The 26045-nt window shown below is 42.7% G+C and overlaps 1 protein-coding gene across 3 annotated transcripts in view; it reads right to left on the reverse strand.

Annotated features, from left to right (window-relative positions):
• Positions 1 to 26045, reverse strand: part of DENND2B (DENN domain containing 2B) — a 182262-nt gene that overhangs the window by 143463 nt on the left and 12754 nt on the right. The window contains exon 1 of one of the 3 annotated variants that reach the window (XM_032240683.1): positions 6378 to 6667. The exons of the other annotated variants lie outside the window; for them this stretch is intronic. The gene's annotated coding sequence lies outside the window, so the exon portion shown is untranslated. Of the gene's footprint in view, positions 1 to 6377; positions 6668 to 26045 lie in introns of those variants that run through there. 3 annotated transcript variants of the gene reach the window in all.

The raw sequence follows: 26045 nt of genomic DNA on the forward strand, positions 1-26045 counted from the left end.
TCTTACTCTGTCGCCCAGGCTAGAGTGCAATGGCACAATCTTGGCTCACTGCAACCTCCGCCTCGCGGGTTCAAGAGATTCTCCTACCTCAGTCTCCCAAGCAGCTGGGACTACAAACGCCTGCCACCATCCCTGACTAATTTTTGTATTTTTAGTAGAGACGGAGTCTCACCATGTTAGCCAAGCTGGTCTCGAACTCCTGACCTCAAATGATCCACCCGCCTCAGCCTCCCAAAGTGCTGGGATTACAGGCATAAGCCACTGCGCCCAGCCAAAGTAATTTTAATTCGAAAGTGGCTTAAATCATTAACTATTTCCTTTGCAATAAAAGGGCAATTTCTACTACAGATTCCATAAAACTCAGACAATGCTTCCCCGTCTCTTATACAACCTCGACTTTGCAAACCTTAATCAGTTGCTAGCATTAACCACAAAATACACACAGAGACACATATAGACACACGTCTGTTTGTTCTTCAAAGCTCTGTTGCCAAAGATATAAGATCCCTTCCAACTTCAGGTCCCTATGGGACAACAGGAGGCACAGAGTTAAATATGGTTTTCCCCATGCAGAGGCATTGGCTTGGCTGCTAATAGGATTAAGGTTGGCTCTGGACACTCCCACATGCAGGAAGAAGGCTAAGCACCTGGAATCTCCCCTTTCTCCACAGCACCAGTAAACGAGCTGATGTCATCTCTCTGGTAGCCACAAATGTCTGTCTCCCAGCCCCTAGGATTTCACCCATCCTCACCTCAAAATTGCATAAGGGTCTGCAGCTGGTTAGTTCAGTTACTCACAGCCCAGTGCCAGTGAAGCAAAGGTAGTAAGTTTGCTACTTAGAGCCATTCGTTTCACCTTACCCTGTGGCCACAGATTTTAACTGTTTGAACCTAGATCAAAATTCTTGCTGCTTTTTTCAGAGACAAAACCAAAATGAACTCAAAAAGAGCATCCCTGGGCACCACAGAAAGAAAGACAAAGATAAAATCAGCAGTAACTGTACTTCTTTGGAACGGGATGACACACACTGATCCCCAAGCAAGAACATCTGGATAAGCTTTCCCACCCTGTCGGGAAATTTTCAGTCACCTGGAACCTAGCACAGTTTGGAAAGTCATTCCATTTTCCTGAACTGTTCATTTCACAAGGAGATGCTGCAGTTTACACACAGTGCACTGGGACAGCTTCAGTTTTCATAGATTGGCAGCATATGCACCCTATAGGAAAGGCCCGTAGCTTTAAATTAGATGCTTTCCATCCTAACACCTGATACAGCATCACAACAAGAATGTATTACTTCCTCGTCAAAAATCAGAGGCGGTAACTCCACTAACCCCACTAAACAGTATGTTTAAAGAATGTGATCCTGGCCGGCCACGGTGGCTCACTCCTGTAATCCCAGCACTTTGGGAGGCCAAGATAGGCAGATCATGAGGTCAGGTGATCGAGACCAACTTGGCCAACATGGTGAAACTCCATCTCTACTAAAATATAAAAAATTAGCCAAGCATGGTGATTTGCGCCTGTAGTCTCAGCTCCTTGGGAGGCTGAGGCAGAGGAATCACTTGAACCCGTGAGGCGGAGGTTGCAGTGAACCAAGATTGCGCCGCTGCACTCCAGTCTGGTTACAGAGCAAAACTCTGTCTTAAAAAAAAAAAAAAAAAAGTGATCCTGTCATAATTACATCATGATTTTCAAAGTGGGGGAGCTTCATTGGGTTTTAAGCTCAAGTATGTCCCATTGTGACACACAGTGAGAAAGAGAAAAGAGCTTAGGCAAAGTTGGGCATGGCACATTCCAGCTCCTCCAGCCTAGAGACTAAAGAGGACAGACCTAGCTTTCCGGACCTGGGTCCCAGCATCTCTTGGAAGCACTTTTCTTCCTCTTCATATGATGGGAATAGAGTCAGCGTCTTTTAGAGCAACATGACTAGCCGGGGCCAGAAGGTGACCAGACTAGACTGTGTTTTCACTAAACGCTCCTTTTTCAGGCAGTCGCTTTTATAGGCTGAAGACAGTTTTCCACAGAAACACCACCAGACATGGTAGACAGATGCCGAGACAAGCTCATTAATGAACAACAATGGATGAAATACTGTTTATACATAATAAAGACACAAAACGATACCTCTATAAATACTAGCAATAAAACAAAACCTAACAGGAATAAAATTAAATCATTTTTGGCCAGGTACTATGGCTCACACCTGTAATCCCAGCACTTTGGGAGGCCAAGGTGGGCGGATCAATTGAGCTCAGGCGTTCACGGCCAGCCTGGGCAACATGGGAAAACCCATCTCTACAAAAATTAGCCGGGCGTGGTAGTATGTGCCTGTAGTCACAGTTACTTGGGAGGCTAAGGTGAGAGAATTGCTTGAGCCCAGAGGGCGAAGGTTGCAGTGAGCTGAAATCACCCCACCACACTCTAGCCTGGGCGACACAGTGAGACTCTGTCTCAATCAATCAATCAATCAATCACATCAATCAATAACTTTTACATATTTCAAATTGTGGTCCTGGAAGAAGGACAGGTTAATTAAAAGATGGCTATCTGGGGGGATTTTTAAAGGCATTCTCAAGAACAATACTGATAGCACTGATTCTTCACACCATCTACTTTCATTCCCAAATGTCTGACTGTCCTTTCAGAAGTATTCTTGGTTGCATACTTTTACCACCTATGATCAAGGATAGCTTTTATCCCATAGGCAGAGAGGAAAGGGGATAGGATGTTTCCTGAGGCAATTAAGCCAAATCAGAAGGACAGAAAGAGAAGGAAAGATGAGGATTAAAGAGGATGTGAGTAGGATCTGAAAAACACTTACCTGAGGGAGACCTGAATTCCCTGTGATTGGTGAGAGATACAGAAGCCAGCTGGTTCATGAGTACTGAAAACTGGAGTGGCAGGGAGGACACACTGGATATTATGTGACAGTTACCAGTTGGGTCACCTGCCTAGGACAATTTGGTTTAAGATCAAAGAATGGGGGAAAATACCAAGTGCCAGACATAGGCTCACAACTCTGTGAGCCCCAGATCAAACCATTAGTTTGACCAGACATTGCTGGCATTCACAAGGAACAAGTCTATAGGGCCTACAGGGAATGCTCACTGCCTGTTCTTCTGAGCTGGCTGCATGGGAGTACCGATCTATCTAAAGAAAAGGAGCTACCCCAGAGTTCTATGTCACCTAGCTCTAACAGTTTTAGGAAAGTAGGAGGCACCTCATCGGTGATATAGGTCACCGATGTATGGAGTTAGGGCTTATGGAATACATAAAAACATGTCACAGGGGCTCAAAGATAAATAAAGAATTGCAAAATAGCAAAGAAGGCCTACTTGAAAGTATACAGAGTCAATTATGGAGCTCTTCTGCCCAGAACTATTCTACTTAGCTCCATGACTTTCTCTAGCAAGTTTCAGCAGCCCGAGAGCCTCCCAGGGTTGGGCACAACAACGGTGAGCATGTGTCCTCATCCTCATCACTAACCCTGCAAAGACAAGCATCCTTCTGTACTTTGTACTTTTTTTTTCTGAGACAGAGTCTTGCTCTGTCACCCAGGCTGGAGTGCAGTTGCACAATCTCGGCTCACAGCAACCTCCACCCCCCAAGTTCAAACGATCCCCCTGACTCAGCCTCCCAAATAGCTGACATTACAGGCACGCGCCACCATGCCTAGCTAATTTTTATATTTTTAGTAGAGGTGGGGTTTCACCATGTTGGCCAAGTTGGTCTCGAACTCCTAATCTCATGATCTACCCACCTGGGCCTCCCAAAGTGCTGGGATTACAAGCGTGAGCCACCACGCCCAGCTACTTTGTTATGAGACCGGGTCTCACTCTGTCACCCATGCTGGAGTGCAGTGGCATGATCTCGGCTCACTGTAGTCTCGACCTCCCTGGACTCAGGTGATCCTCCCACCTCAGCCTCCTGAGTAGATGGGACTAATTTTTACACCTGGCTAATTTTTGTATTTCTTATAGAGCTGGGGTTTCACCATGTTGCCCAGGCTGGTCTAAAACTCCTGGGCTCAAGCGATCTGTCCACCTTGGCCTCCCAAAGTGCTGGGAATTACGAGCATGAGCCACCATGCCTGGCCCTCAGTACTTCTTTAGGAGAATTTCTGCCTTACAAAGGACCACAGAGCAGCAAAAGACTTTGGAGACTCTTTGTCCATCTCATTCTGTAATAGAAGACGCCAATGCAAATCTTTAACTGGAACAAAAAAAATCTAAACTATGCAAGATCTGATTAAATCTCAGTCATTTCAGAAGGGGACAGGGATAAGGTAGAAATGTAGCTCTGCCTATCTGAGTGTGTGTATTTGGGGAGGAGGGCTGGGGTTTACATAGGCAGAAGTTAAACCATTTTGTTTCTTCTTCAAAGGCCTGCCTCGCAGGAACACTAAAAGGTCATCTACTCAATTGTTTTTCTTTCTTTCTTTTTGAAACAGTCTCACTCTGTTGCCCAGACTGGAGTGCAGTGGCATGATCTTGGCTCACCAGAACCTCCGCCTCCCGGATTCAAGCAATTCTCCTGCCTCAGCCCCCGAGTAGCTGTGACTACAGGCACGCACCAGCACGTCTGGCTAATTTTTATATTTTTAGTAGAGACGGGGTTTCACTGTGTTGCCCAGGCTGGTCTCGAACTCCTGACCTTGTGATCCATCCACCTAGGCCTCCTAAAGGGCTGGGATTATAGGCATGAGCCACCACACCTGTCCATTTCCCTTTATTTCTTAGTTCTTGATGATAGGGTCCCCCAAATACCCTCCCCTTCCTTGCTGGAACCAAATAATACCACCCTCAGGGCACAGGAATTAGAACATAGCCATGAACAGAACCAACAATCAATAAATGTAGAACTTGGACATGTTAGCAAACCTCAAAGGTTTCTGGAAGCTACAATTTCCAAGCACCAATCTCCACATGATGGGGAAATCAAAGCCAGGTGAAGATCTGGGCTGAGTTTCAAATATTCCTGAGTTTATGAAGGAGGTGGAAGGTGGGAGGAAGAATTCTGGAAGTGAATCCACAGAAGGCCAACCCTCCCACATCCGAGGGTGACAGCAAACAGGTGTGGACCCACAGCAGGCTGAGGGATGAACAAGGCAGTTATCTCTTAAAGTGATCCTCATCAGATAATTTCCATCAGTTTTTCTTACCATGTTTTATGCTTTTTCAGTGAGTACATAGATTACTTTGCCTGTTTGGAGTCATCTGAGTTCCCTTCCAGTTCCACTAAGGATGCTCACGGTAATGGTTCTCTGCCTCTTGCCTGTCTAGCCTCTCCTGGATCTCCCAGGCTTACTCTTTGGATTCCCATCTCATACCCACAGAGTCCTGTCTTCTTCATCATGAAATAAGGTCCTCTCTAACAAAAGGAAATTCAGACACAGAAATGTGCCTTGCGCAAGATCCCACCACAAATTAGTAACACTGCAGGGATTAGAATCCAATTCTCTGAACTCAAGTCCACCACTCCTTCCAACTGACCACAACACCTCCGTTATAGGAGAAACATCTGCCCTAGAGCACCAAGACCAAGAATCAAAACAGTTTACTGCATGTCTTCTTAAGCAAAACAACACAGCCAGAATGTTTGGCAGGGAGTCACTAAATATTTCCTCTGTGACCTACACCAGAGAGGAAGACTGTGGGAGTTGGGTAGGCACGGCACAGGGGGAAATCGAAGCGACCACTGCAAAGGCCAGCAGATGGATGACTACAGAGGAAAAATGCAGTCCTAAGGACAAGCTGGAAACAAAGGAATCCGACTTTAAAAAGTGATTCAGATCTAAAGATAGGAGTCTAGGTCTAAATGAGAATGTCATCTAAGAGGAAAAGCATTTAGAGAAAACTTAGGAGGACTATCTTCATGACCTTGGGGTGGGAAAAGAATTCTCAAAGGACACAAAAAGTGCTCACCAAGACAAAGCTTGATTAAAAAGATATGAAGCTAAAATCTCAGGGCAACAAAGAAGCAACCACCATTCTTAGGCCTACAACAGAGACATACGCAGAAGCAGCATAACACAGGAATCCAAGCCTACTCCCAGAACCAAGGTCTGAACTGAAACCTGGCTTAGAACAAAAGCCAAAAGGCAAAACATTAACTTTCCAGTGAAGAAAGAAGGAGGGAGAGAAAGAGAATGGATACTAATTTGGCCTAATAGAAGCTGGAATAAAGCTTGCAACATGATAAGGTAGACAGGAATCTATGGGCATAAGATGGAAGCCCTGGGAAACAGGAGCATCATCTGTGGAACTGGAAGGAAATTCAAGGGACCTGAACAAGGATCTTTGCTGGGGGGACTGAAGAAGTCACTGTATGCAACTAGGTCCACTGATTTAAAAAACAAAACTTAAAAACTTACCTGAATTATCCAAGAAAGAAACCCTCCAAAGGGTGTGAAATCTGTGAAAAGAGTGGAAAGGTTGTTACCACCAAGTAAAATTCACTTACACTTTCCAGTAATCTTTAAGAAAGGGCTTCAAACAGGATCCTTCAATTGTATCAGAGGTTCTGCTATCAAGATTGTTCAGCTGAACAAGAAAAGGTGGTGAGGGGGCTTCCACAGAAGAGTAAAGAGGTCTGAGGCCGGCCTTCTACCCGTGCTGGGGGCAACAGGCTTTCCCTCACCTCTGACGTGACCACACCAGCAAATTGGGCCGCCAGTGGTCACCCTCCCCAGTGACCCTTCCTCTCTTCTCACAGGCATTACATAGAGTTGGGGAGAGGGAAGAAAAAAACCTGGAGCTTTTAACCTCAAAGAGTTTCCATTCTACTCAAAGAGTCAGGGCGCACATTCCTAAGGTCCAGAACCCTTGCATCAACATCTCAGCTCAACAAGCGCCCGGGAGCAGACCAGGCTGTGGGCTGGAAGGACTGTTTGTTTTCTTCGGAAGGAGTCCTGACAACTACAGCAGAGACAGGACAATGAGACAAGGTCTAAGGGAACCGAGGGGAAGGGAATTGCAGGAGACAGAGGAGTTGCTTCCTGATGATGAACTGATCCACTTACTGCACAGTCTATGAGACAAGGAGTTAAGCTAAGGAGAGTTTTGGGTTTTTGCTTTTTTTTTTTTAAGGCAGCTCTTCCCCAGGTGGAAAAATTGAGAGTGCAGACAAAAGGAAGGAGTAACCTCCCTGGAAGCAGGGAAATCCCCCACCCAATGCCTCATTTGTAATCAAGGGCAGCGAGGATGAGACTAAAGTAAACATGCCAGGGAAACTAGCATGCCCTTCTCCAGAGAGGCCAACACACACACTTCCCCCAGCATGGCCCCTGGAAAGGCAGAGGTAGGTATTCCCTTGGACAAAAGAGAGGAGACTTGGGGAGTTCCCAAGGTGCTTTCAGGCTTTTCTGTTCCCAGGCACTCAGCACTCACCAAAATTCCAGGGCACCAAGACCACATACAGGGTGAAGCTAAGATTCTGCTGCTTGGAGGAAAATGGAGTTTGCAGAAAGTCCCTACAAGAAAGGCTTCGAAGAAAACCATCAGGCAGAACAGCAGGACCACTCCCACATCTGAGCACCTAGGCCCTGGGTCCTGCAAGCTTCCCACACCCCTCACAGCACCAATGCAAGGAACAGCTGCCCTGGAGAAAACAATGGGCCTTTGTCTGTGCCTGCTCCTGCAGATCTCTTTTTGGAGAACCAAACAAGATTAATTCCTTTACAGGAGGGACTCTCCTAAACGTCAGTCCAGGCCACGACGAGCGTTTTTACCATCCACAGCATCCCTCTCAAATAGACTCCCATCTGCTCTGTATCAAGCACTAAGGGTGCTGTGCAGCCTCCAGCCCCGCCCCACATATGAAGCATGGGCAGACAGGTCCTTGCAACCCCTTCCTGGAGCCCTCACCAGTCAGACACCAGAGCTGCTACTCCTGCTTTCTTCCTGCTCTGGCCACGGAACTGAAAGCCTAATAACTGTTCTGACTCCCCTTCTTGCCATCCACTAGAATATTCCATATGGAGTGAAATCACAATGATTGTGGATACTGTTTTCATCAAAACCTGTCAAAATGGACTCCCAACAGTAACTATGATTTTTTTTTTTAAAAAAGTATGAACCACGGTGGACAGTCAAGTTTCTCTTAATGTTACACTAAATAAAAACTCCCAAACTGACAAATACTGTACCAAGAAATTTACGCTGTAATTTTTCATGATTCAAAACATCTTAAATACAACCTAATGTATAATAGATAAGTAGAATGTCCTTTTTTTTGTTGTCTTATTAGTCTATTTTCTTTGTTTTTAATTTACTTATGATTTTGATTTGCAGATGTCTCTTCTTATATGTTGTGAAGATGATAACAGGTTTGGAGTTTTTGTTTTTAGTCCTTTCCCTAAAAAAATTTAAAATTTGTCCTATGTTGGTCCAAATTAAAACACAAACAAACAAACAGTGTTTTGTGAGGCCAGGTGCTGAAGCTCACGCCTGTAATCCCAACACTTTAGGAGACATGGTTGGAGGATCGCTTGAGCTCAGGAGTTCGAGACCAGCCTGAGCAGCATAGTGGGACCTCATCTCTACAAAAAAAAATTTAAAGTTTAAAAAATTACCCAGGCATGTTGGCGCACACCTGGATTCCCAGCTACTCAGGAGGCTGAGGCTGAAGGACCGCTTGAGCCTGGGGGTGGGAGGGTCAAGGGGGTCAAGGCTACAGTGAGTCATGACTGTACCACTGCACTCCAGCCCAGGTGACAGAGTAAGATCATGACTCAAAAGAAAAACGTGTTTTGTGAAATCCCACATGCCACATTTCTCCCATTTTCCTTCATTGGGTACCTGGTAGCAGATGAACTCAGGACCCCACTTCTTCCAAACCACCACCAAGGACTAGATGCCATAGCACAAAATTCCCCTTCCATGAAACAGAGATAGTCTGAGCACCTCCTGGTGTTTTTCTCCTCTATTCCTGGGTGCTAACCAGCATCACTCCTCTCCCCAAATGCCTCTAGATCAAGGTTACTCGGGTCTTCAGGACAGTTAGCTGGATACCATGAGTTCCCCAATTCAATCGGGAATATCCTTCATTTCAGCACAAGAAGGCATCACAAAGTAGTTGAAAGAAATCTGGAATCAAATGAACCAAGGTTCAAATCCTGGATCTTCAGTGATTTACATAATCTCTGAGTCATGGTTTCCTCCTCTGAGACAATCCATTTAAGAAAGTATCAAGTTGTGAATGGCACCTAGTAGGTCCCCTGTGCTGACTCGGTACTTCCTTGACAGCATTCTCTCCTGTCCTCCCAGAAGAGATAGGCTTTTCAGAGACTTTTTTAATAACACGGAGCTGGAAATACTGATATCAATAAGACATTGTTCCACAAGAAATCAAAGCCGTGCAGTGTCCCTTACCTTGCTGTGCTGGTTGCATTCTGATGACTGCCCTCAATTCCTTTCCAGCCTCTCTTAAGAAAGGCCCAGGACATCTATTTAATGGTATTAACCTCCATTTCTCCCTCTCAAGAGTCTGGAGTTATGAATTATTAGGTGGCTCAGGGTTCTCTAAGGGCAAGCCTTTCAGTGTCATCCTGGAAAATATTAAAATGTGGAAAAACCGCTCATCCCACCACCTCGTGTTCTGTGTGGTATCGACTCAACACTTTATGGTTTCCTTTTGGAGTGCATTCAATCTGCCCTGAGCAAACACCACATCAGGTCTCTATCACTGTGCTAAACAAATGTTCCAAATGGGGAAAAAACTGTCACCAGTGTTTTTCAGGACTGCTCACAGTCTTACTTCACAGCCCTTATTTCAAGTCTTTCACTAATTTTCAGTCTTATTTCACTTATTTCATGATGGAGACATCATGAAAGCCAAAGAATTCCCTGTAATTCCCATGTACAGAAAACTGTCATGCATGCTACCTTTCCTGAGACCACAAAGAGTTTATACAGTTAAATTCTTCACAGTAAGGGTGATTCAGTAAATGTATATATTCACTTTGATTTAATGTTTAGAACTCTGTAAAGGCTTCTCATGTAAAAAATTTAAAAATCAGGACAAAAATCCTATACTGGCTTAAGGATCCCAAATTTTGGCTCCAAAATTGGAGTAACTTTTCTCTTTTTTTTTTTTTTTTTTAGATGGAGTCTCGCTCTGTCACCCAGGCTGGAGTACAATGGCGTGATCTCGGCTCACTGCAATCTCCGTCTCCCAAATTCAAGTGATTCTCCTGCTTCAGCCTCCTGAGTAGCTGGGATTACAGGTATGTGCCACCACATCCAACTAATTTTTGTATTTTTAGTAGAGATGGCATTTCACCACGTTGGTCAGGCTGGTCTCAAACTCCTGAACTCAGGTGATCTGCCCGGCACCAGGCAGGAGTCACCCATCTTAATAACAAGCTGAAGGCCGGGCGCAGTAGCTCACACCTGTAATCCCAGCACTTTGGGAAGCCGAGGCAGGAGGATCACAAGGTCAGGTGTTTGAGACCAGTCTGGCCAACATAGTGAATGAAACCCCGTCTCTACTAAAAATACAAAAAACTAGCTGGGCATGGTGGCGCGCACCTGTAATCCCAATTACTTGGGAGGCTAAGGCAGGAGAATTGCTTGAACCCAGGAGGCAGAGGTTGCAGTGAGCCAAGATCACGCCACTGCACTCCAGCCTGGGCAACAGTGCAAGACTTCGTCCTAAAAAAAAGTAAAATAAAATAAAATAAAAACAAGCCGAGGGACCTAACCGAGCATGTGGCCACGTGGACTTGAACTGCAGCACTAAGCCCAATCTGCCTATTGCTACTAAGGTACAAAACCTGCAAGAGGAGCAGACTCTCAGTGGGCCTCATTTTCCTCCCCTAGCAGAATGTAAGTAAGAAACTCTGCATTTGTAAAATGTTCAGAAGATTACTACGATGGAAAACAGTCACTGGAAGGAAGCACCCTTCAGGGGTCACTTACTCATGCCTGGCTCTTGGCAACAACTACTTCCACAGACCTCCAGCCCCACTGCTTCTCCTTTCCGAGCCCTCCTATCATATGGAATACACAAATCCTGTCATAAATAATGCGCTGTCCAGCTGCCGTAAATCACCATCCTGTTCATGCCACACTGTGCTTTCCCCAAGGTTGATCCTGATCTTCTCCACTTCAGACCCTTCCGTAAATCACCATCCTGTTCATGCCACACTGTGCTTTCCCCAAGGTTGATCCTGATCTTCTCCACTTCAGACCCTTCACACACACCGCCCCCTCTTCCCAGAACGCCTTCCCTCCTCTGTTTGCTAAGCCAACTCCAACAGCCCCTCAAGATACAGCTCCCATGGCACCTCCTTTGGTTGCTTTCCCTGGCTGTGGGCTTCTCTTGCATCTTCTCCTCAGCATTCTTTGCTTTCCTCTGGTCAAGCATCTGTATCATACATATACCATTGTAAATGTCTGTTTATCTTATGTGCCCCAAAAGAATGTTACATTATCCTCCTTACATTTAATATTTAATTTTTTTCATAATAACAAGTAGTAAAGATGTACTTTCTGGCATATTCCAAATATTGGCATTTTATAAATATTTACAGGCCTCGCACAGTGGTGCATGCCTGTAGTCCTAGCACTTTGCGGGGCTGAAGTGGGAGAATGGCTTGAGCTCAGGAGTTCAAGACAAGCCTGGGCAACATAATGAAACCTCATCTCTACAAAAAATTGAAAAGTGTGCCAAGTGTGGTGGTGCATGCCTGTAGTCCCAGCTACTTGGGAGGCTAGGTGGGAGGATGGCTTGAGCCCGGGAGATCGAGGCTGCAGTGAGCCATGATTGCACCACTGTATTCCAGCCTGGGTGACAGAGAGGACGTTGGCTCAAAAAAATTTTTTTTATTAAAAATTAATAAATATTTACATTTTAAAATTAAACTACAACATTACTCTCTTAAATGAATCTAAATGACCCAAAAGAATCTAAATGTCATAGTGGATTATCTATTTTAAAAATATACATTTTATACTATGCCCCTTAGAATTTTATACTAATATTTATGCTTCAAAATCTTTTATTAATCAACCTATACTTCTCTGCAGTATATCTATTAATATTCTATATACATATGTATACATATGAATACAAAAATTGTTTAATTCTGCTATGATTATAGCCTCAATTTTTTATTCTATTTATTTTTTATTTTTTTAGAGACAGGGCCTTGCTGTCACCCAGGCTGGAGTTCAGTGGCATAATCATAGCTCACTGCAGCCTTAAACTCCTGAGCTCAAGCAGTCCTCCTGCCTCAGTCTCCCAAGTAGCTAGAACTATAGATGCCCACTACATTGCCCAGCTAATTCTTTCTATTTTTTATTTTTGTAGGAGCAGAGTCTCGCTTTGTTGCCCAGGCTGGTCTCAAATTACTGGCCTCAAGTGATCCTCCCAAAGTTGAGATTACAGGTGTGAGCCACCACATCCAGACTATAATCTATAAATGTTAAAAAAAAAAAAAGTATTCTTTTGGTTTGGGTTTTCATTATCTTTATTGTTAATATGCAAATGATCAAAACATAATTACATTAGAAATTGGTACTATTAATTAAAATAAAAAGTAAAATTTTATTCAAAATGCATTAATTTTTTATTTTTATAGTGGTAAGCACCAAGAAACCTTGTTCACATAAATACTAGACAAAAGTGAGAGTCTACAGCCACAGTACCCTCAATGTGCCATCTCATCTGATTTCAGAAGCTAAGCAGGGTCAGGCCTGGTTAGTACTTGAACGGGAGAAGTGAAATAAATTCTGCCATAGCAATCAATATCAGTACCTTTAGAATTACAAGTCAAAATCATGTCATGACCTATAATCAAAAATTATTTTTAATTATCTGCCAACTGACAATGACTTCAATTTTGTTGAAAGCAAGAATGGGAAACCATCTGACTTAGAAAAGGATTTGCTACTCACAGTCATTCACTTTCCTAATAATAGTCCTAATTGGTCCTTTGCTTGTTAATCTGGAGGTTTTTCACACATGAGGCACACAAATAATAAGACTCAGGATTAATAATGACTATGTCTTGTCTTTGTAAAGTGGGAAATGTGTGATTGAGAAAGAAAACACCATGAGTGCAACTGTATTCTCAGAAAGATCAAGCTTTGGAAAGAGGACACAGAAAGTCAAGATCTGGAAAATATCCCCTGTCTGAAAACTACTAGCTTATCTGCCTCTCCCACCAAAATGGTAGCTTTATCAAAGTTAATATTAAATTATGTTTATTTGTGGATAATTCCTGTTACATTTTAACAGAAAGAGACTGAAAACCTAAATGTGTTTCAATAAAGCACAGAAAAATGTGATTAAATCAATTACAAAATGTCTAAAAACAAAAATACATGTTTTCCCTTCAGGACTGAATCAAGTCCCTTCAAAATCAGGGTCCACACTTTATTCCCGCAGCCTCGGCTCCTACTAGCCCTTCTAAGGTCCCCATGTGTATCATTCCCCACTGTGAGCAATGCTTTCTAGGCGGGAGACCATGGCCCACAGAGCAACACAGACAGGATGTGCCAGAGGATATAAGGACAATAGGCCTAAAGCGTACTGCTGAGGCCTGTTATGAACACTCAGGGAGTTGCAACCTAGAAGCCTAGGTCTGGGGAGATGGGGAGAGGACAGTGTTTATGCTGAGATAGTAAGTAGAAAGGACCCAGAGGAAGGCTAAGCATGGTATGAAGGAATCAATACTCAAGAAGCTGGTAAGGTTGGTGATGTTGGAAGGAAGATCCGTCCACAGATTGCTGCCCCCAGAGGTCAGGGCACTACCTATCCTTGGAAGAAGACAAGTGGAGGACAGTATCATCCGAACCAAAGCAGAGCGCAGGCTGAAGGGCCCACTGGGCAGACAATCCATGAGAAGGCTCATGGTCATCACGATGGGGAGGGGGGGAGAGGAGGAGTGAGCCGAGACACGGCTGCTTTAGAGAGTTAGAACCTAAGGATGGAAACAAATGAATCTGGTCTCATAAAACAGCTTCCCTCCTCTGTGCCCCAGAGTAGTCCCTCAGTTAAAGTTCCCTTTCCCTTCCTCTTCACCAAGTCAATCCTGCCAACCTGCCAAGGGCCAACATGATGCCCCTTGTTCTCCATGCAGCCTCCTCAAACCCTTCTGCTTATAGTCAGTTCTTCTACCTCTAAACCCTCATCATTCTCTGTTTATACCACAGGCAACCTGGAATATTTCTAAGCTACCCCGTGAATCCATTTGTATTTTGGTATTAATCTTCAGCTCTTTGCTGTATGTGTTTTATGCCTCTCTAAGGATAAGGCTTGTGACTTAGATGTCTTCCTATCCCACAGAGTGAGCGCTCAGTGCTTTACTGTGCAGGACACCTACTTGCTTAGAGTTCTGATGGACACACTGTCTCCAGCCACTCATCCCAAATGTCTACCTCTTTCACAAAATTAAAGGTTCACTATATACATGTGGATTCTGAATTCTTGGGTCTCTCATAGTCTTTAGCTTAGGGCTTCACGCTTGCTAAGCACTCAGTGAACCTTTGTTGGAGTCAGTCGTTCAGGTGCTGCTCTACCTGAGGCTGTAGCACCAATGAGCCAGACACACCCATATGGTGTGTCTCTCAGGTACAAACCTCATCCTAATGGACAGCATTCTCTCATCATGGGAGGCTCTCTCTTCAAGCTAATCTTTTTTTTTTTTTCTTTTTTCTTTTCTTTCAAGCTAATCTTAACAAGAATGAAACGGGAATTTGAAATTTCATTTCTCCTATACAAAGTCATCTCCTAAAATGGGGGGATTACAATTAGGTGATCATGAATTACACTAGCCATCACAAAATTCAAAATACCTCAATTCCTTTACCCTTTATAATGAACCCACAGTGGGATCTTGATAGTATATTAAAAAGGACTTCTCACAAATCTCAGTAAATACAGTACAAATAAAATAGTTTGAAACTACAAAAGGAAGATCAGCAAACACAGAAGAATGAATACATAGGAAAAAGGTATAAGCTTACGGTAGAAAAGCAAAGCAAAGCTAATCCCTGTAATAGAATGCCTTCCTCACAGTAAGCACTCGATAAATATTTGTCATCAAATTTACAGAATGGCTAATATTGATTCTCAAGGAGATGAAATAACTATCATGACTACACAAGTACTGACTGCAAAAGAAATAGAAATGTAAGGTCCGTACTGAATCAATGAATTGATGAATGCAATAAAAACAGAAGTGATGCTACAGAAAAAGCTAATCAGAAAAAGATATAAAATACAGAAATACATTTCTCAATAAAAGAAACAGATTCAAAGAATGCACCAGATAATAAGTATGAGAAGGAATGCAGCTCAGAGAACCACCCTGCAAATGATAAAAGTCTTTGAACAAATGGCCTCAAATCGAAAAAGTTTAATAGAAAAAAAATGCTATCTAAAAACAACAGAAGCATTTGTTCTGAATACAAAAGATTTACAAAATCAACAACCAAAGACTAACACTATGACATTCTCAGATTTTTAAGCATAAGAAAAAGAAAAAACTCACCATGTAGAGAAGACCCAAATCCAAATGTCTTCCAATTTTGCAGAGGATACAATTAAAGTCCAGAGATGCATGTAAAACTCTCAGAGAAAGTATTTTTACCTCCAGTTTAACAAGGTGAATAGACCCCTTGAGCAAGTGAAAAAGAAATGTCTCTTAGAGCTTTGATCATACCTGAAGAAATCTACCCATCACATACCTCACTTTCAATTATGTCCAAGAACAACTTTAAATGAGATTTAAACGTTCAAGTTTTACAAATAAGACCAAAGAACCAAAGTCAACAATTTCCCCCTTAAAAAATAAAATGTTAAATAGGAAAAGAGCATTTGTCAAAAAGACGTTATTAATAAAATAGCACTACAGGCACATGCCACCATGCCCAGCATTTAAATACCAGACAATGTTGAAACAATAGAGAATATTTAAATATGGCCTGAATAACAAATGATATTAAGGAATTATTAACAATATGAAATTATTCCTTAACAATATTAAGGAATTATTGTTTAGTTAAATGTGACAGAGTGGTTACAGATTTTTAAAGTTCTTATCAGATATGCTTCCTGAAATACCATTGGGTAAATAACACAATGTCGAGGAATGGAGGAGACAGATAGAATTGGCAAAATGTTAACAATATTTGAAGCAGATAAAGAATATATGGAGTTCATTATACAGATGGAACAATGGCTATTATTATTCATAATAGCCAAGACACTGAATCAGTTCTCCTGACTTCTGTGCATATTTTGAAATATGAAGTGTTTTAAATTAACATATATTGGGCATCTACTGAGTACCAGGTATTGCTTAGGTATTTGACACAAAAATAAAATGGCCTCAAGAAAAAAACAAAACAAAACAGTAAAGCAGATTCTTAATCCAGGGTTTATCCAGGAAAATATTCATGATTTCTTTGGGTAACTAAGTCACTGCCATTACTACTGTGTTTTATTGCCTATATTCAGAATAGAAAGAAATACTAAATTTCAGTCAGAGGTGGATGAAAATGATATAATTTTTTTTTCTATCCAAGTTGTAAACCCTTCAAATTCTACCCATGGACCTGCAAAGGCTACATCATTCTACAAATATTTGCTGAACTTAAAATAAGACAGTCACTGCTAGGCACTAGGGATACAAAGGTAAAGAGAATACAACAGGCAAGATGCATTGGCTCACACCTGTAATCCCAGCACTTTGGGAGGCCGAGGCGGGTGAATCACAAGGTCAGGAGTTCGAGACCAGCCTGGCCAACATAGTGAAACCCCGTCTCTACTAAAAGTACAAAAATTAGCCAGGCATGGTGGCGGACACCTATAATCCCAGCTACTCGGGAGGCTGAGGCATGAGCGTCGCTTGAACCCAGGAGGCAGAGATTTCAGTAAGCTGAAATCATGCCACTGCACACTCCAGCCTGGGAGATGGAGTGAGATTCTGTCTCACATACACAAAAAAATATAAAGACTGATAAGGCCAGGCATGGTGGCTCACACCTGTAATCCCAATCCCAGCACTTTGGGAGGCCAAGGTGGGCAGATCACTTGAAGTCAAAAGTTTAAGACCAGTCTGGCCAACATGGTGAAACCTTGTCTCTACTAAAAATACAAAAATCAGCCGGGTGTGGTGGTGGGTACCTGTAATCCCAGCTACTCGAGAGGCTGGGGCAGGAGAATTGCTTGAATCCAAGAGGCAGAGGTTGCAGTGAGCTGAGATCACCCACTGCACTGCACTCCAGCCTGGGCAACAGAGGGAGACTCCATCTCAAAAAAAAAAAAAAAAAAAAAAAGACTGATAATGCTGGGTGTGGTGGCTCATGCCTGTAATTCCAATACTTTGGGAGTCCAAGACAGGCAGATCACTTGAGCCCAGGAGTTCAAGACTTGCCTGGGCAACATGGTGAAACCCCAGCTCTAGAAAAAATACAAAAATTAGCCAGATGGGGTGGCATGCGCCCATAGTCCCAGCTACTCAGGAGGCTGAGGTGGGAGGATTGCTTGAGCCCAGGAGGTTAAGGCTGCAATGAGCTGTGATCATGCCACTGCACTCTGGCCTGGGTGACAGAGCAATACCCAGTCTCAAAAAAAAAAAAAAATTGTATGTGGAAACAAAGTTAAAAGACAAACTGTGAAAAACATATGTAGTAAGTATGATATGAGTTGTTCTTAATATTTTAAAAGTTGATAAAATGCATTAAATAAAATATAAAACTGCTTGATCTGATAAGTGGTTAATATCCAAAGTACATAAAGAATCAACTCAATATAAGAAAACAACTTATTTTAAAATGGGCAAAGTACCTGAATAGACATTTTTCAGAGGAAGACGTACAAATGGCCAATGGGTACATTAAAAAATGTTCAACATCACTAATCATCAGGGAAATGAAAATTAAAACTACAATAAGATAACAATTCACACCTATTAGAATGGCTGCCACCAAAACGACAAAAGATAAGTGTTGGAAAGGATGCGGAGGAAGAGGAACCCCTTGTGCATTGTTGATGGGAATATAAATTGGTACAGCCATTCTGGAAAATAGCATGGAGGTTTCTCAACAAATTAAAAATAGAACTATCACAGGATCCAGCAATCTCACTACTGAGTATATATCCAAAAGACATAAAATCAGTATGTCAAAGAAATATCTGCACTTCCACATTCATTGCAGCATTATTCATAATAGCCAAGACATGGAGTCAGCCTGAGTGTCTATCAACAGATGAATAAAAGAAGAAAATGTGGTTTACATACCCACAATGGAATGCTATTCGTCCATAAAAAAGAAGGAAATCTTGTCACTTCCTGCAACATGGATGAACCTGAGGACATTATGTTAAATGAAATAAGCCAGGCACAGAAAGAGACACACCACATGATCTCACTTATATGCCAAATCTAGAAAAGTTGAACGCATAGAAACAGAGGGGAAAATGGTTACCAGAGACTAGAGGATGGAGGGATGGGGAGATGCTGGTCAAAGAACACTAATTTCTGAAAGACAGGAGGAGTAAATAAGTTCAAGAGATCTACTGCACATCATGGCAACTACAGTTAAACAACATATCACATACTTGAAAATTGCTAAGAGTAGATTTTAAGTGTTCTTACCACAAAAAAAACATAAGTATGTGAGGTAATGTATATTAATGAGCTTGATTTAGTCATTCTACATATACATAAATCAAAACAGCACATTGTACATCATAAATATATACAATTTTTGTCAATTTAAAAATAAAATAAATACATGAACATGTAAATCATAAAAGAAATAGAAATTAAATGGCCATTAAATATATAAGAAAATTTTCAACCTCCATGGAAATCCAAGAAATGCAAATTAACAGAAATGCAGTACCATTTTTATCTTATCAGATTTGCAAACACTGATTATCTTCATTCTTTTTAGTTTGGCAAGCATGGCTGGAAACAGGCACTCTCACTCACCCTAGTGGAAGTGTGCACAGTTAAAGACTTTCTGGAGGGCAGTTTGGCAAAGCACATCAAAATCCCTTAAAAATGTTCATCCCTTTTACTTCTAGGAATCCCCAAAATAATCAAGGAACTGCACTAAAATATAGGCATAAGGATATTCATGACAGCGTTTCTGTAATAGTTTAAATAAGTAGGGGGGAGAAAAAACTAAATATTAATAACAGAAGATTAAAGTAGATCAAATATTTAGTATTTTATGAATGCATATTTTTAATTTGTTTTAAAATATTCATATACATTTTGGTATATATATAAACAATGATTATCTCTGTGTAGTAAGATTATGAGTGATTTTTTTCCTATTTTCCAATTTTTCTAGAAAGACCATGAATTACTTGTGTGAAATTCAACTAACCAATTAGGGGGGAAATGCCCCATCATCCCTGGGCTCCTGAAAGCCCAAAGCCACGAGTAGAGAAGAGAGACGTTACAGGTATAAAAGCAACTACCTATAACAATCGTTGCCTCTGTAGTGCAGAGAAGATCTTGATTCTGCCTGAAGCTGAGTTTTGAAGGATTAATTTGCCAAGGAATAAAGTCAAGAGGGCAAAAGAAAATCAAGTGCAAAAAATGGAAGCACCTACCATGTTGATAAGCTACATGAAATTTCTGCATGGCGGGAAGGGCAAGGTGAGAGAGTAGAGGACTGAAGGAAAAGCCAGATCACAAAGACTTCTGAATGTCGTGTCAAAGGGTGGAATTACCCTGTCAAAGAAGAATCAATATAGAGCTTTCATGGTTCATTAATATGAGGATCAAAGAAAGGTAAAACAGGCTGGGTTCCGTGGCCTATAATCCCAACAGTTTGGGAGGCCGAGGCAGTAAAATGGCTTGAGACCAGGATATCAAGACCAGCCCGGGAAACATAGCAAGACCTTGTCTCCACAGAAAAAATAAATAAGTAAATAAGAGAAAAGAAAAAACAAATAATAACAGAAGAATGACTGGGATAGGAATGTGGATACTGTCTGGGAAGAGGCATCAGGCAACCTTCTGAGAACGCTAAAAATGTTCCACATCTTGACTGGAGTGGTGGTTATAAGAATGTATACAAATGTTGAAATCCATTAAGCTATCCGTTTAAAATTTGAGTACTTTACTGTGTTATTCCTCAAAAAGAAAGCAAAGAGCTTTTAGCAAAGAAGTATCCTAAATTATTCTAGAAAGCTCACTCAGCAGCTGGAGAGACTGAACACCCTGAGGAAGCACTCTGAGACATGAAAGCTCCATTCTGACAAAAGATAGTCAAGGCTTTGGCTGGATTGGAGGCAGCAAGACAGTAAGGAGAAGGACGATTCATGACACATTTAGGAGGTGGACCTGATAAGCTTTTCTGAGTGTGATTGCTAATGAAACATCATGAATAAAAGTTCATGTGAAAATCTAACCCCAAGGTGATGGCATTAAGAGGTGGGGCTTTTGGGAGGTGATTAGATCACCAAGGCTCTGTCCTCATAAGCAAAATTGCAGTCCTTATGAAAGAAGCTTCCATGCCATGGCTCCCATGTGTAATCCCAGCACTTGGGGAGGCCAAGATGGGTGGATCACCTGAGGTCAGAAGTTCAAAACCAGCCTTGCCAACATGGTGCAACCCCTTCCCTACTAAAAATACAAAAATTAGCCAGGCATGGTGGTGGGTGCCTGTAATCCCAGCTACTCGGGAGGCTCAGGCAGGAGAATCACTTGAACACGGGAGGCGGAGGTTGTAGTGTGCTGAGATCATGCCACTGCATTCGAGCCTGGGCAGCACAAATGCAAAACTCCATCTCAGAAAAAAGAAGGGAAAGAGAGAGAGAAAGAGATAGGAGAGAAAGAGAGACAGAGAGGAGAGGAGAGAGGAGACAGAGAAAGACGGAAGGAAAGAAGGAAAGAAAGAAGGATGAAAGGAAAGAAAGAAGGAAGAGAGAAGGAAGGAAGGAAGGATAGAAGGGAGGGAGGGAGGGAGGGAGGAGCAAGCTAGCTTGACGGAGGCTGTTAGCCCTCACTGCCAAGTAAGGACACAGTTAGAAGGTCCTACCTCTGAAGAACAGGCCCTCACCAAATACCACATCTTGGGGTTCCCAGTTTCCAGAACTGTAAGCAATACATTTCTGTTGTTTACAAATTACCTAGCTTAAGGTATTTTGTTATAGTATCCTGAATGGACTAAGACAATGGGGAAATCTGGATATAGTCTGAGTATTAGTTAAAATAAAAGGTTACTGCATTAGAAAAATGAAAATAATTGAAAAATAAGATAGAACAAAAAACAGTATGTATAATACAATCTTACTTTGGTAGAAGAAGAATATAAATATGTACATCTGTGTGCCTAGAGAAAGACCTTAAAAGGAGGGCACTAAGACTTTAACAGCAGAAATCTCTGCGTGTTGGGAAAGTGAGGTTTTTATTTATTTAGAATGTAGTGTAAAGCATACATTATATTTTTAATTTTACTTTTTATTTTTAGAGACAGGGTCTCACTCTGTTGCTCAGGCTAAAGTATAATGGCTCAATCATAGCTCACTGCAGCCTTTAACTCCTGGGCTCAAGCAGTCCTCCCCGCTCAGCCTCCTAAAGTGCTGGGATTATAGGTGAATGCCACCATGCCAATTTTTTTTTTTTTTTTTTTTTTTTTTGTAGAGATAGGGGTCTCACTTTGTTGCCTAGGCTGGTATTGAACTCCTGGCCTCAAACGATCCTCCTGCCTTGAACTCCCAAAATGCTGGAATTACAGGTGTTAGCCACCACACCTGGCCATATATTACGTTTTTAAAAGAACCTATTTATTTATTTGAGACAGAGTCTCACTCTATCACCCAGGCTGGAGTTCGATGGTGCAATCTCAGCTCACTCCAACCTCCAGATCCAGGGTTCAAGCGATTCTCCTGCCTCAGCCTCCCAAGTAGCTGAGGCATGCATCACCACACCCAGCTAATTTTTGTATTTTCACTACAGACAGGTTTCACCGTGTTGGCCAGGCTGATCTCAAACTCCTAACCTCAAACTCCTGACCTCAAGTGATCCACCTGCCTTGGCCTCCCAAAGCATTGGGATTACAGGCGTGAGCCATGGCGCCTAGCCTAAAAGAACCAATTTAAAGTTGAAAGTTGAACATAATTTTCTATTCTGTAGTTTTCTACTAATGGAGCTCACAGACACAAAGAAAGTAGCAGCCATGGGCATAATGGCTCACGCCTATAATCCCAACACTTTGAGAGGACAAGGTGGGAGGATCACTTGAGCTCAGGAGTTCAAAAGCAGGCTGGGTAACACGGCAAGACTTCATCTCTACATTGTTTTTTCCAGACAGAGTCTCACTCTGCCACCCAGGCTGGAGTGCAAAGGCACCATCTCCGCTCACTGCAACCTCTGCCTCCCAGGCAACTCTCATGCCTTAGCCTCCTGAGTAGCTGGGATTACAGGTGCCTGCTAATTTTTGTATTTTTAGGAGAGAAGGCCTTGTTGGCCAGGCTGGTCTCAAACTCCTGGCCTCAAGTGATCCTCCTGCCTCGGCTTCTCTACAAAAAAAAATTTTTGAAACAATTAACCAGGCATAGTGGCCCACATAATGGTCCTAGCTACTCAAGGAGCTGAGATGAAAAGATGACTTGAGCCCAGAAGTTCAAGGCTATAGTGAGCTGTGTTCACACCACTGCATTCCAGCCTGGGCGACAGAGGGAGACTCAGTCTCAAAAGAAGAAAAAAGGAGAGGGAGACTCTGTCTCAAAAAGGGGAGGGGAGGGAAGCAGAGGGGAGCGGAGGGGAGCGGAGGGGAGCGGAGTGTAGGGGAGGGCAGGGGAGGGCAGGGGAGGACAGGGCAAGGCAGGACAGGGCAGGACAGGGCAGGGGAGGGGAGGGGAAGGGAGGGCAAGGGAGGGCAGTGGAGGACAGGGCAAGGCAGGACAGGGCAGGACAGGGCAGAGGGGCAGAGGAGGGTAGGGGAAGGGAGGGGAGGAGAGGGGAGGAGAGGAAAGGGGAAGGAAGCAGCAGCAAATCTCAAATGGGTAGTGTACAAGCTGACTCCAGATGCCAAGCAAGGAGGGGAGGACCATCTCACATGGGCTGGCAATCTAAAGGCTCAGTAAAGCACTCCTCTTCTGTACCCATCTTACTTATGTTCCTCTCTTTTGTTCTGAGCAGCAGCCTCTCTGGATGATGGGAAAATTTAGCATGATGGATCATGATAGATCAAGCTAAATTTTCCCATCATCTAGAGAGGCTGCTCATCTGCATCATTCATTCTAAGAAAACAAGACACCATGCCCCTGCCAGCATCCCCAAAGTGAGCCAACAGAGCAGACAGATGGAAGAAAATAACAAGCGCTGTGCACCCTGTATCCACACAGCAGGCAAAAGCAACTTTCATAGGAAGGAGGGAACAGCACACCAAGAAGGCTCTTCTTTGGGATTCCAGGGCAGCAGAGAGTCTCCTGGAAGGGTTTCTAACTTAGGGCATCATCAGGGAAGTGCTGTCCTGATGGAGCTGCCCAAACTTAATACAAAGGAGCTAATTTTCCTTTGTCTTAAATTTAAAGACCGGAATTAGGGAGAAGGTGTAAAGGGCAAAGGGGAGGGCCCAGCATAGACAGAATAAAGAAAAGGGATACATTGTCGCTGACTGTACTCTCCTCTGGGAGGAATCCCAGCAAACTGGACTGCTCCCAGATTTACCTGGTAACTTCCAGTCAACCAGCTAGAGAACTGGAGAACCTCTCCAATTCCTATTCATCTTCCAAACTGTCTGAGCACCCAGCATGTTGCCTATGTCACGGTAAACATTCAACAACTGAACACAAACTGAAGGTTTATGGACCAAGCTGTATAACCTTTGGGACTAAAAGAGCTTAAGATGAAAAAGAATCACATGTTAATATCCCATTAGTAACATTTGATGCAATATGATCAAAAGATTGATGCTCCAGTACCTAGCACAGTATCTGGTGTTTAGGAGGTACTTCTCAATCAATATCCATTGAACTTTTTCTTGCAACCAAAACTTTCAGATCCAGTAGACGATATTATTTAAGTCTATGTTCTCACTTTTATGCTGACTTTCAAAGTTCTTTGTTAAAGATGGAAAAAAGATTTCTGGGTATGGAAAAATTTCTAAAGTATCATACTCTGTGCCAATTCAATGGCCTGGGACAGGCTATATCAATCTATTCTCATCAGCTTGTATGTGGACTACATGAATGGGACTAGGCTTGAGCACAGCTTATCTGTCCAAAGCATTGTGGGCCCAGGAGATAGGTTTTACTTCCACTGGTCACCTGTGTCCTAACACAAAATGTGCAAGGTTGACTGGGGTCCCTGGATGCCTGACTACCCAGCCACTGTACTGGGCAGCTCCCCTGACAGAGAGGCAGGACCGGGCCCTCTCTGGGGAACTGCTCCCATTCATTTTCCGTCTGTTCCTTCAGTCCTCCCTCACTCCATCACTAATTTCTTTCCTTTTTTCTTCCCCCTTTCTTCAGATAAGTCTCAATTGTCACCCAGGCTAGAGTGCAGCGGTGCAATAATGGCTCACTGCAGCCTCAAACTCCTGGGCTCAAGCGATCCTCTCACCTCAGCCTCCTGAGTAGCTAGGACTACAGATGTGCACCACTATGCCCAGCTAATTTTTTACTTTTTGTAGAGACTGGGTCTCACGATGTCACCCAAGCTGGTCTAGAAGCTCAAGCAATTCTCCCACCTCAGTCTGCCAAAGCACTGGGATTAAAAGTATGAGCCATTGCACTCAGTCCCATTACTATTTTCACACCAGTATAATGTCATCTTCTAATTTCTTAAAATTATCATTTGGATACTAAAATGTCATTTACAGCCACATACAGAATTAAGGCAAAATACCAGGTCTCCTTCTTATCCCCAAACTCTATTAGAAAGCTGAGTATACACATTTTACCTGAGAATTACATGTCATCTTCTCTAAAGACCACCACAAAGCTCTAAAAACAGAAACAGAAATCACTGAAGTGATACTAGTCCCTTAGCCATAATACCTGTATTGTTACAAGGGCCTCCTAACTCCTCTTAGCCTCTAGTTTCCTCCTCAATTCCAATCCATTTTCTACACTATCCATTATGTCACCATATCTGTGAAAAGACAGAACAACAGTCAAAGCATTTTCACATGCCTCCCTCTCATTTCAAATTCAAGATGACAGTCAAGATCCCATAGGATCTGATTCACTTTACACAGCCTGCTCTGTCTCCCATGGGCTCCTTTATAAACCTGCTGATTCTGACAGGACCATCTATTTCCAGGCCACACAAGCCAACATCTTTTTGCCTCTGGGCCTTTGCTCATGCTGCCCCTAGTACTCCCCAACCCCCAAAGAGTCCTCCTGGATTCTGAAGGCAGCACTATGTGAAAAAAAGGGAAGTAAACTAGGAGTCAAAACACCTGGATGCCAGGCGTGGCTCTGACATCAACCAGTTGTGTGCCTTTGGACAAGTCCTACACTTCTCTGGGCTCAGTTTCCTGTCTATAAACAGAAAAGGTAGACTAGTTCATCCTAAGAGTACTTCCACCTTCAAAAATAAATTATTGATTCCCATATGCTAGACCAAATCCAATCTCTCCTTCAGAGTCTGCAAGTCCTCCAGGAAGTTTCTGTGAGCACGTCGGCCCACACTATTCTCTCCCTTTGTGCGGAATCCAGAACAAATTACACAGTGCATTCATTTAACCAAGATTCCTCAGCATTCTCTTGGCCACGTTATGATGGCAAAGCCCCAGTAATAAACATAAAGCCAGTTAGGACCCAGCCTATAGCTATCACTTGTACATCCCTTTCCTCCCCACTGTTTTTACCCAAGTGAAGTCATGTGAAGTCATGGACAGCAAATGAATGCAACAGATGCCATTTATTTGTTTACTTAACAAATAGTTAAAGAAAACCTTCCATGTCCTATTCTAAACAGTAAAGGTACCAGTAAACAAATGGATCAAGTCCCTAACTTCATGGAATTTATTTATTTGGGAAAGCAGACAGGAAAAACACAGAAATATGTAATGTAATTTTAGGAAGAAAAACAAAGGAGGGGGTTAAAGAGTGA

The sequence above is a fragment of the Sapajus apella genome, unplaced genomic scaffold (assembly GCF_009761245.1).
Source record: "Sapajus apella isolate SASKATOON/1434 unplaced genomic scaffold, GSC_monkey_1.0 scaffold47, whole genome shotgun sequence".
In the NCBI taxonomy this organism is placed as follows: domain Eukaryota; kingdom Metazoa; phylum Chordata; class Mammalia; order Primates; family Cebidae; genus Sapajus; species Sapajus apella.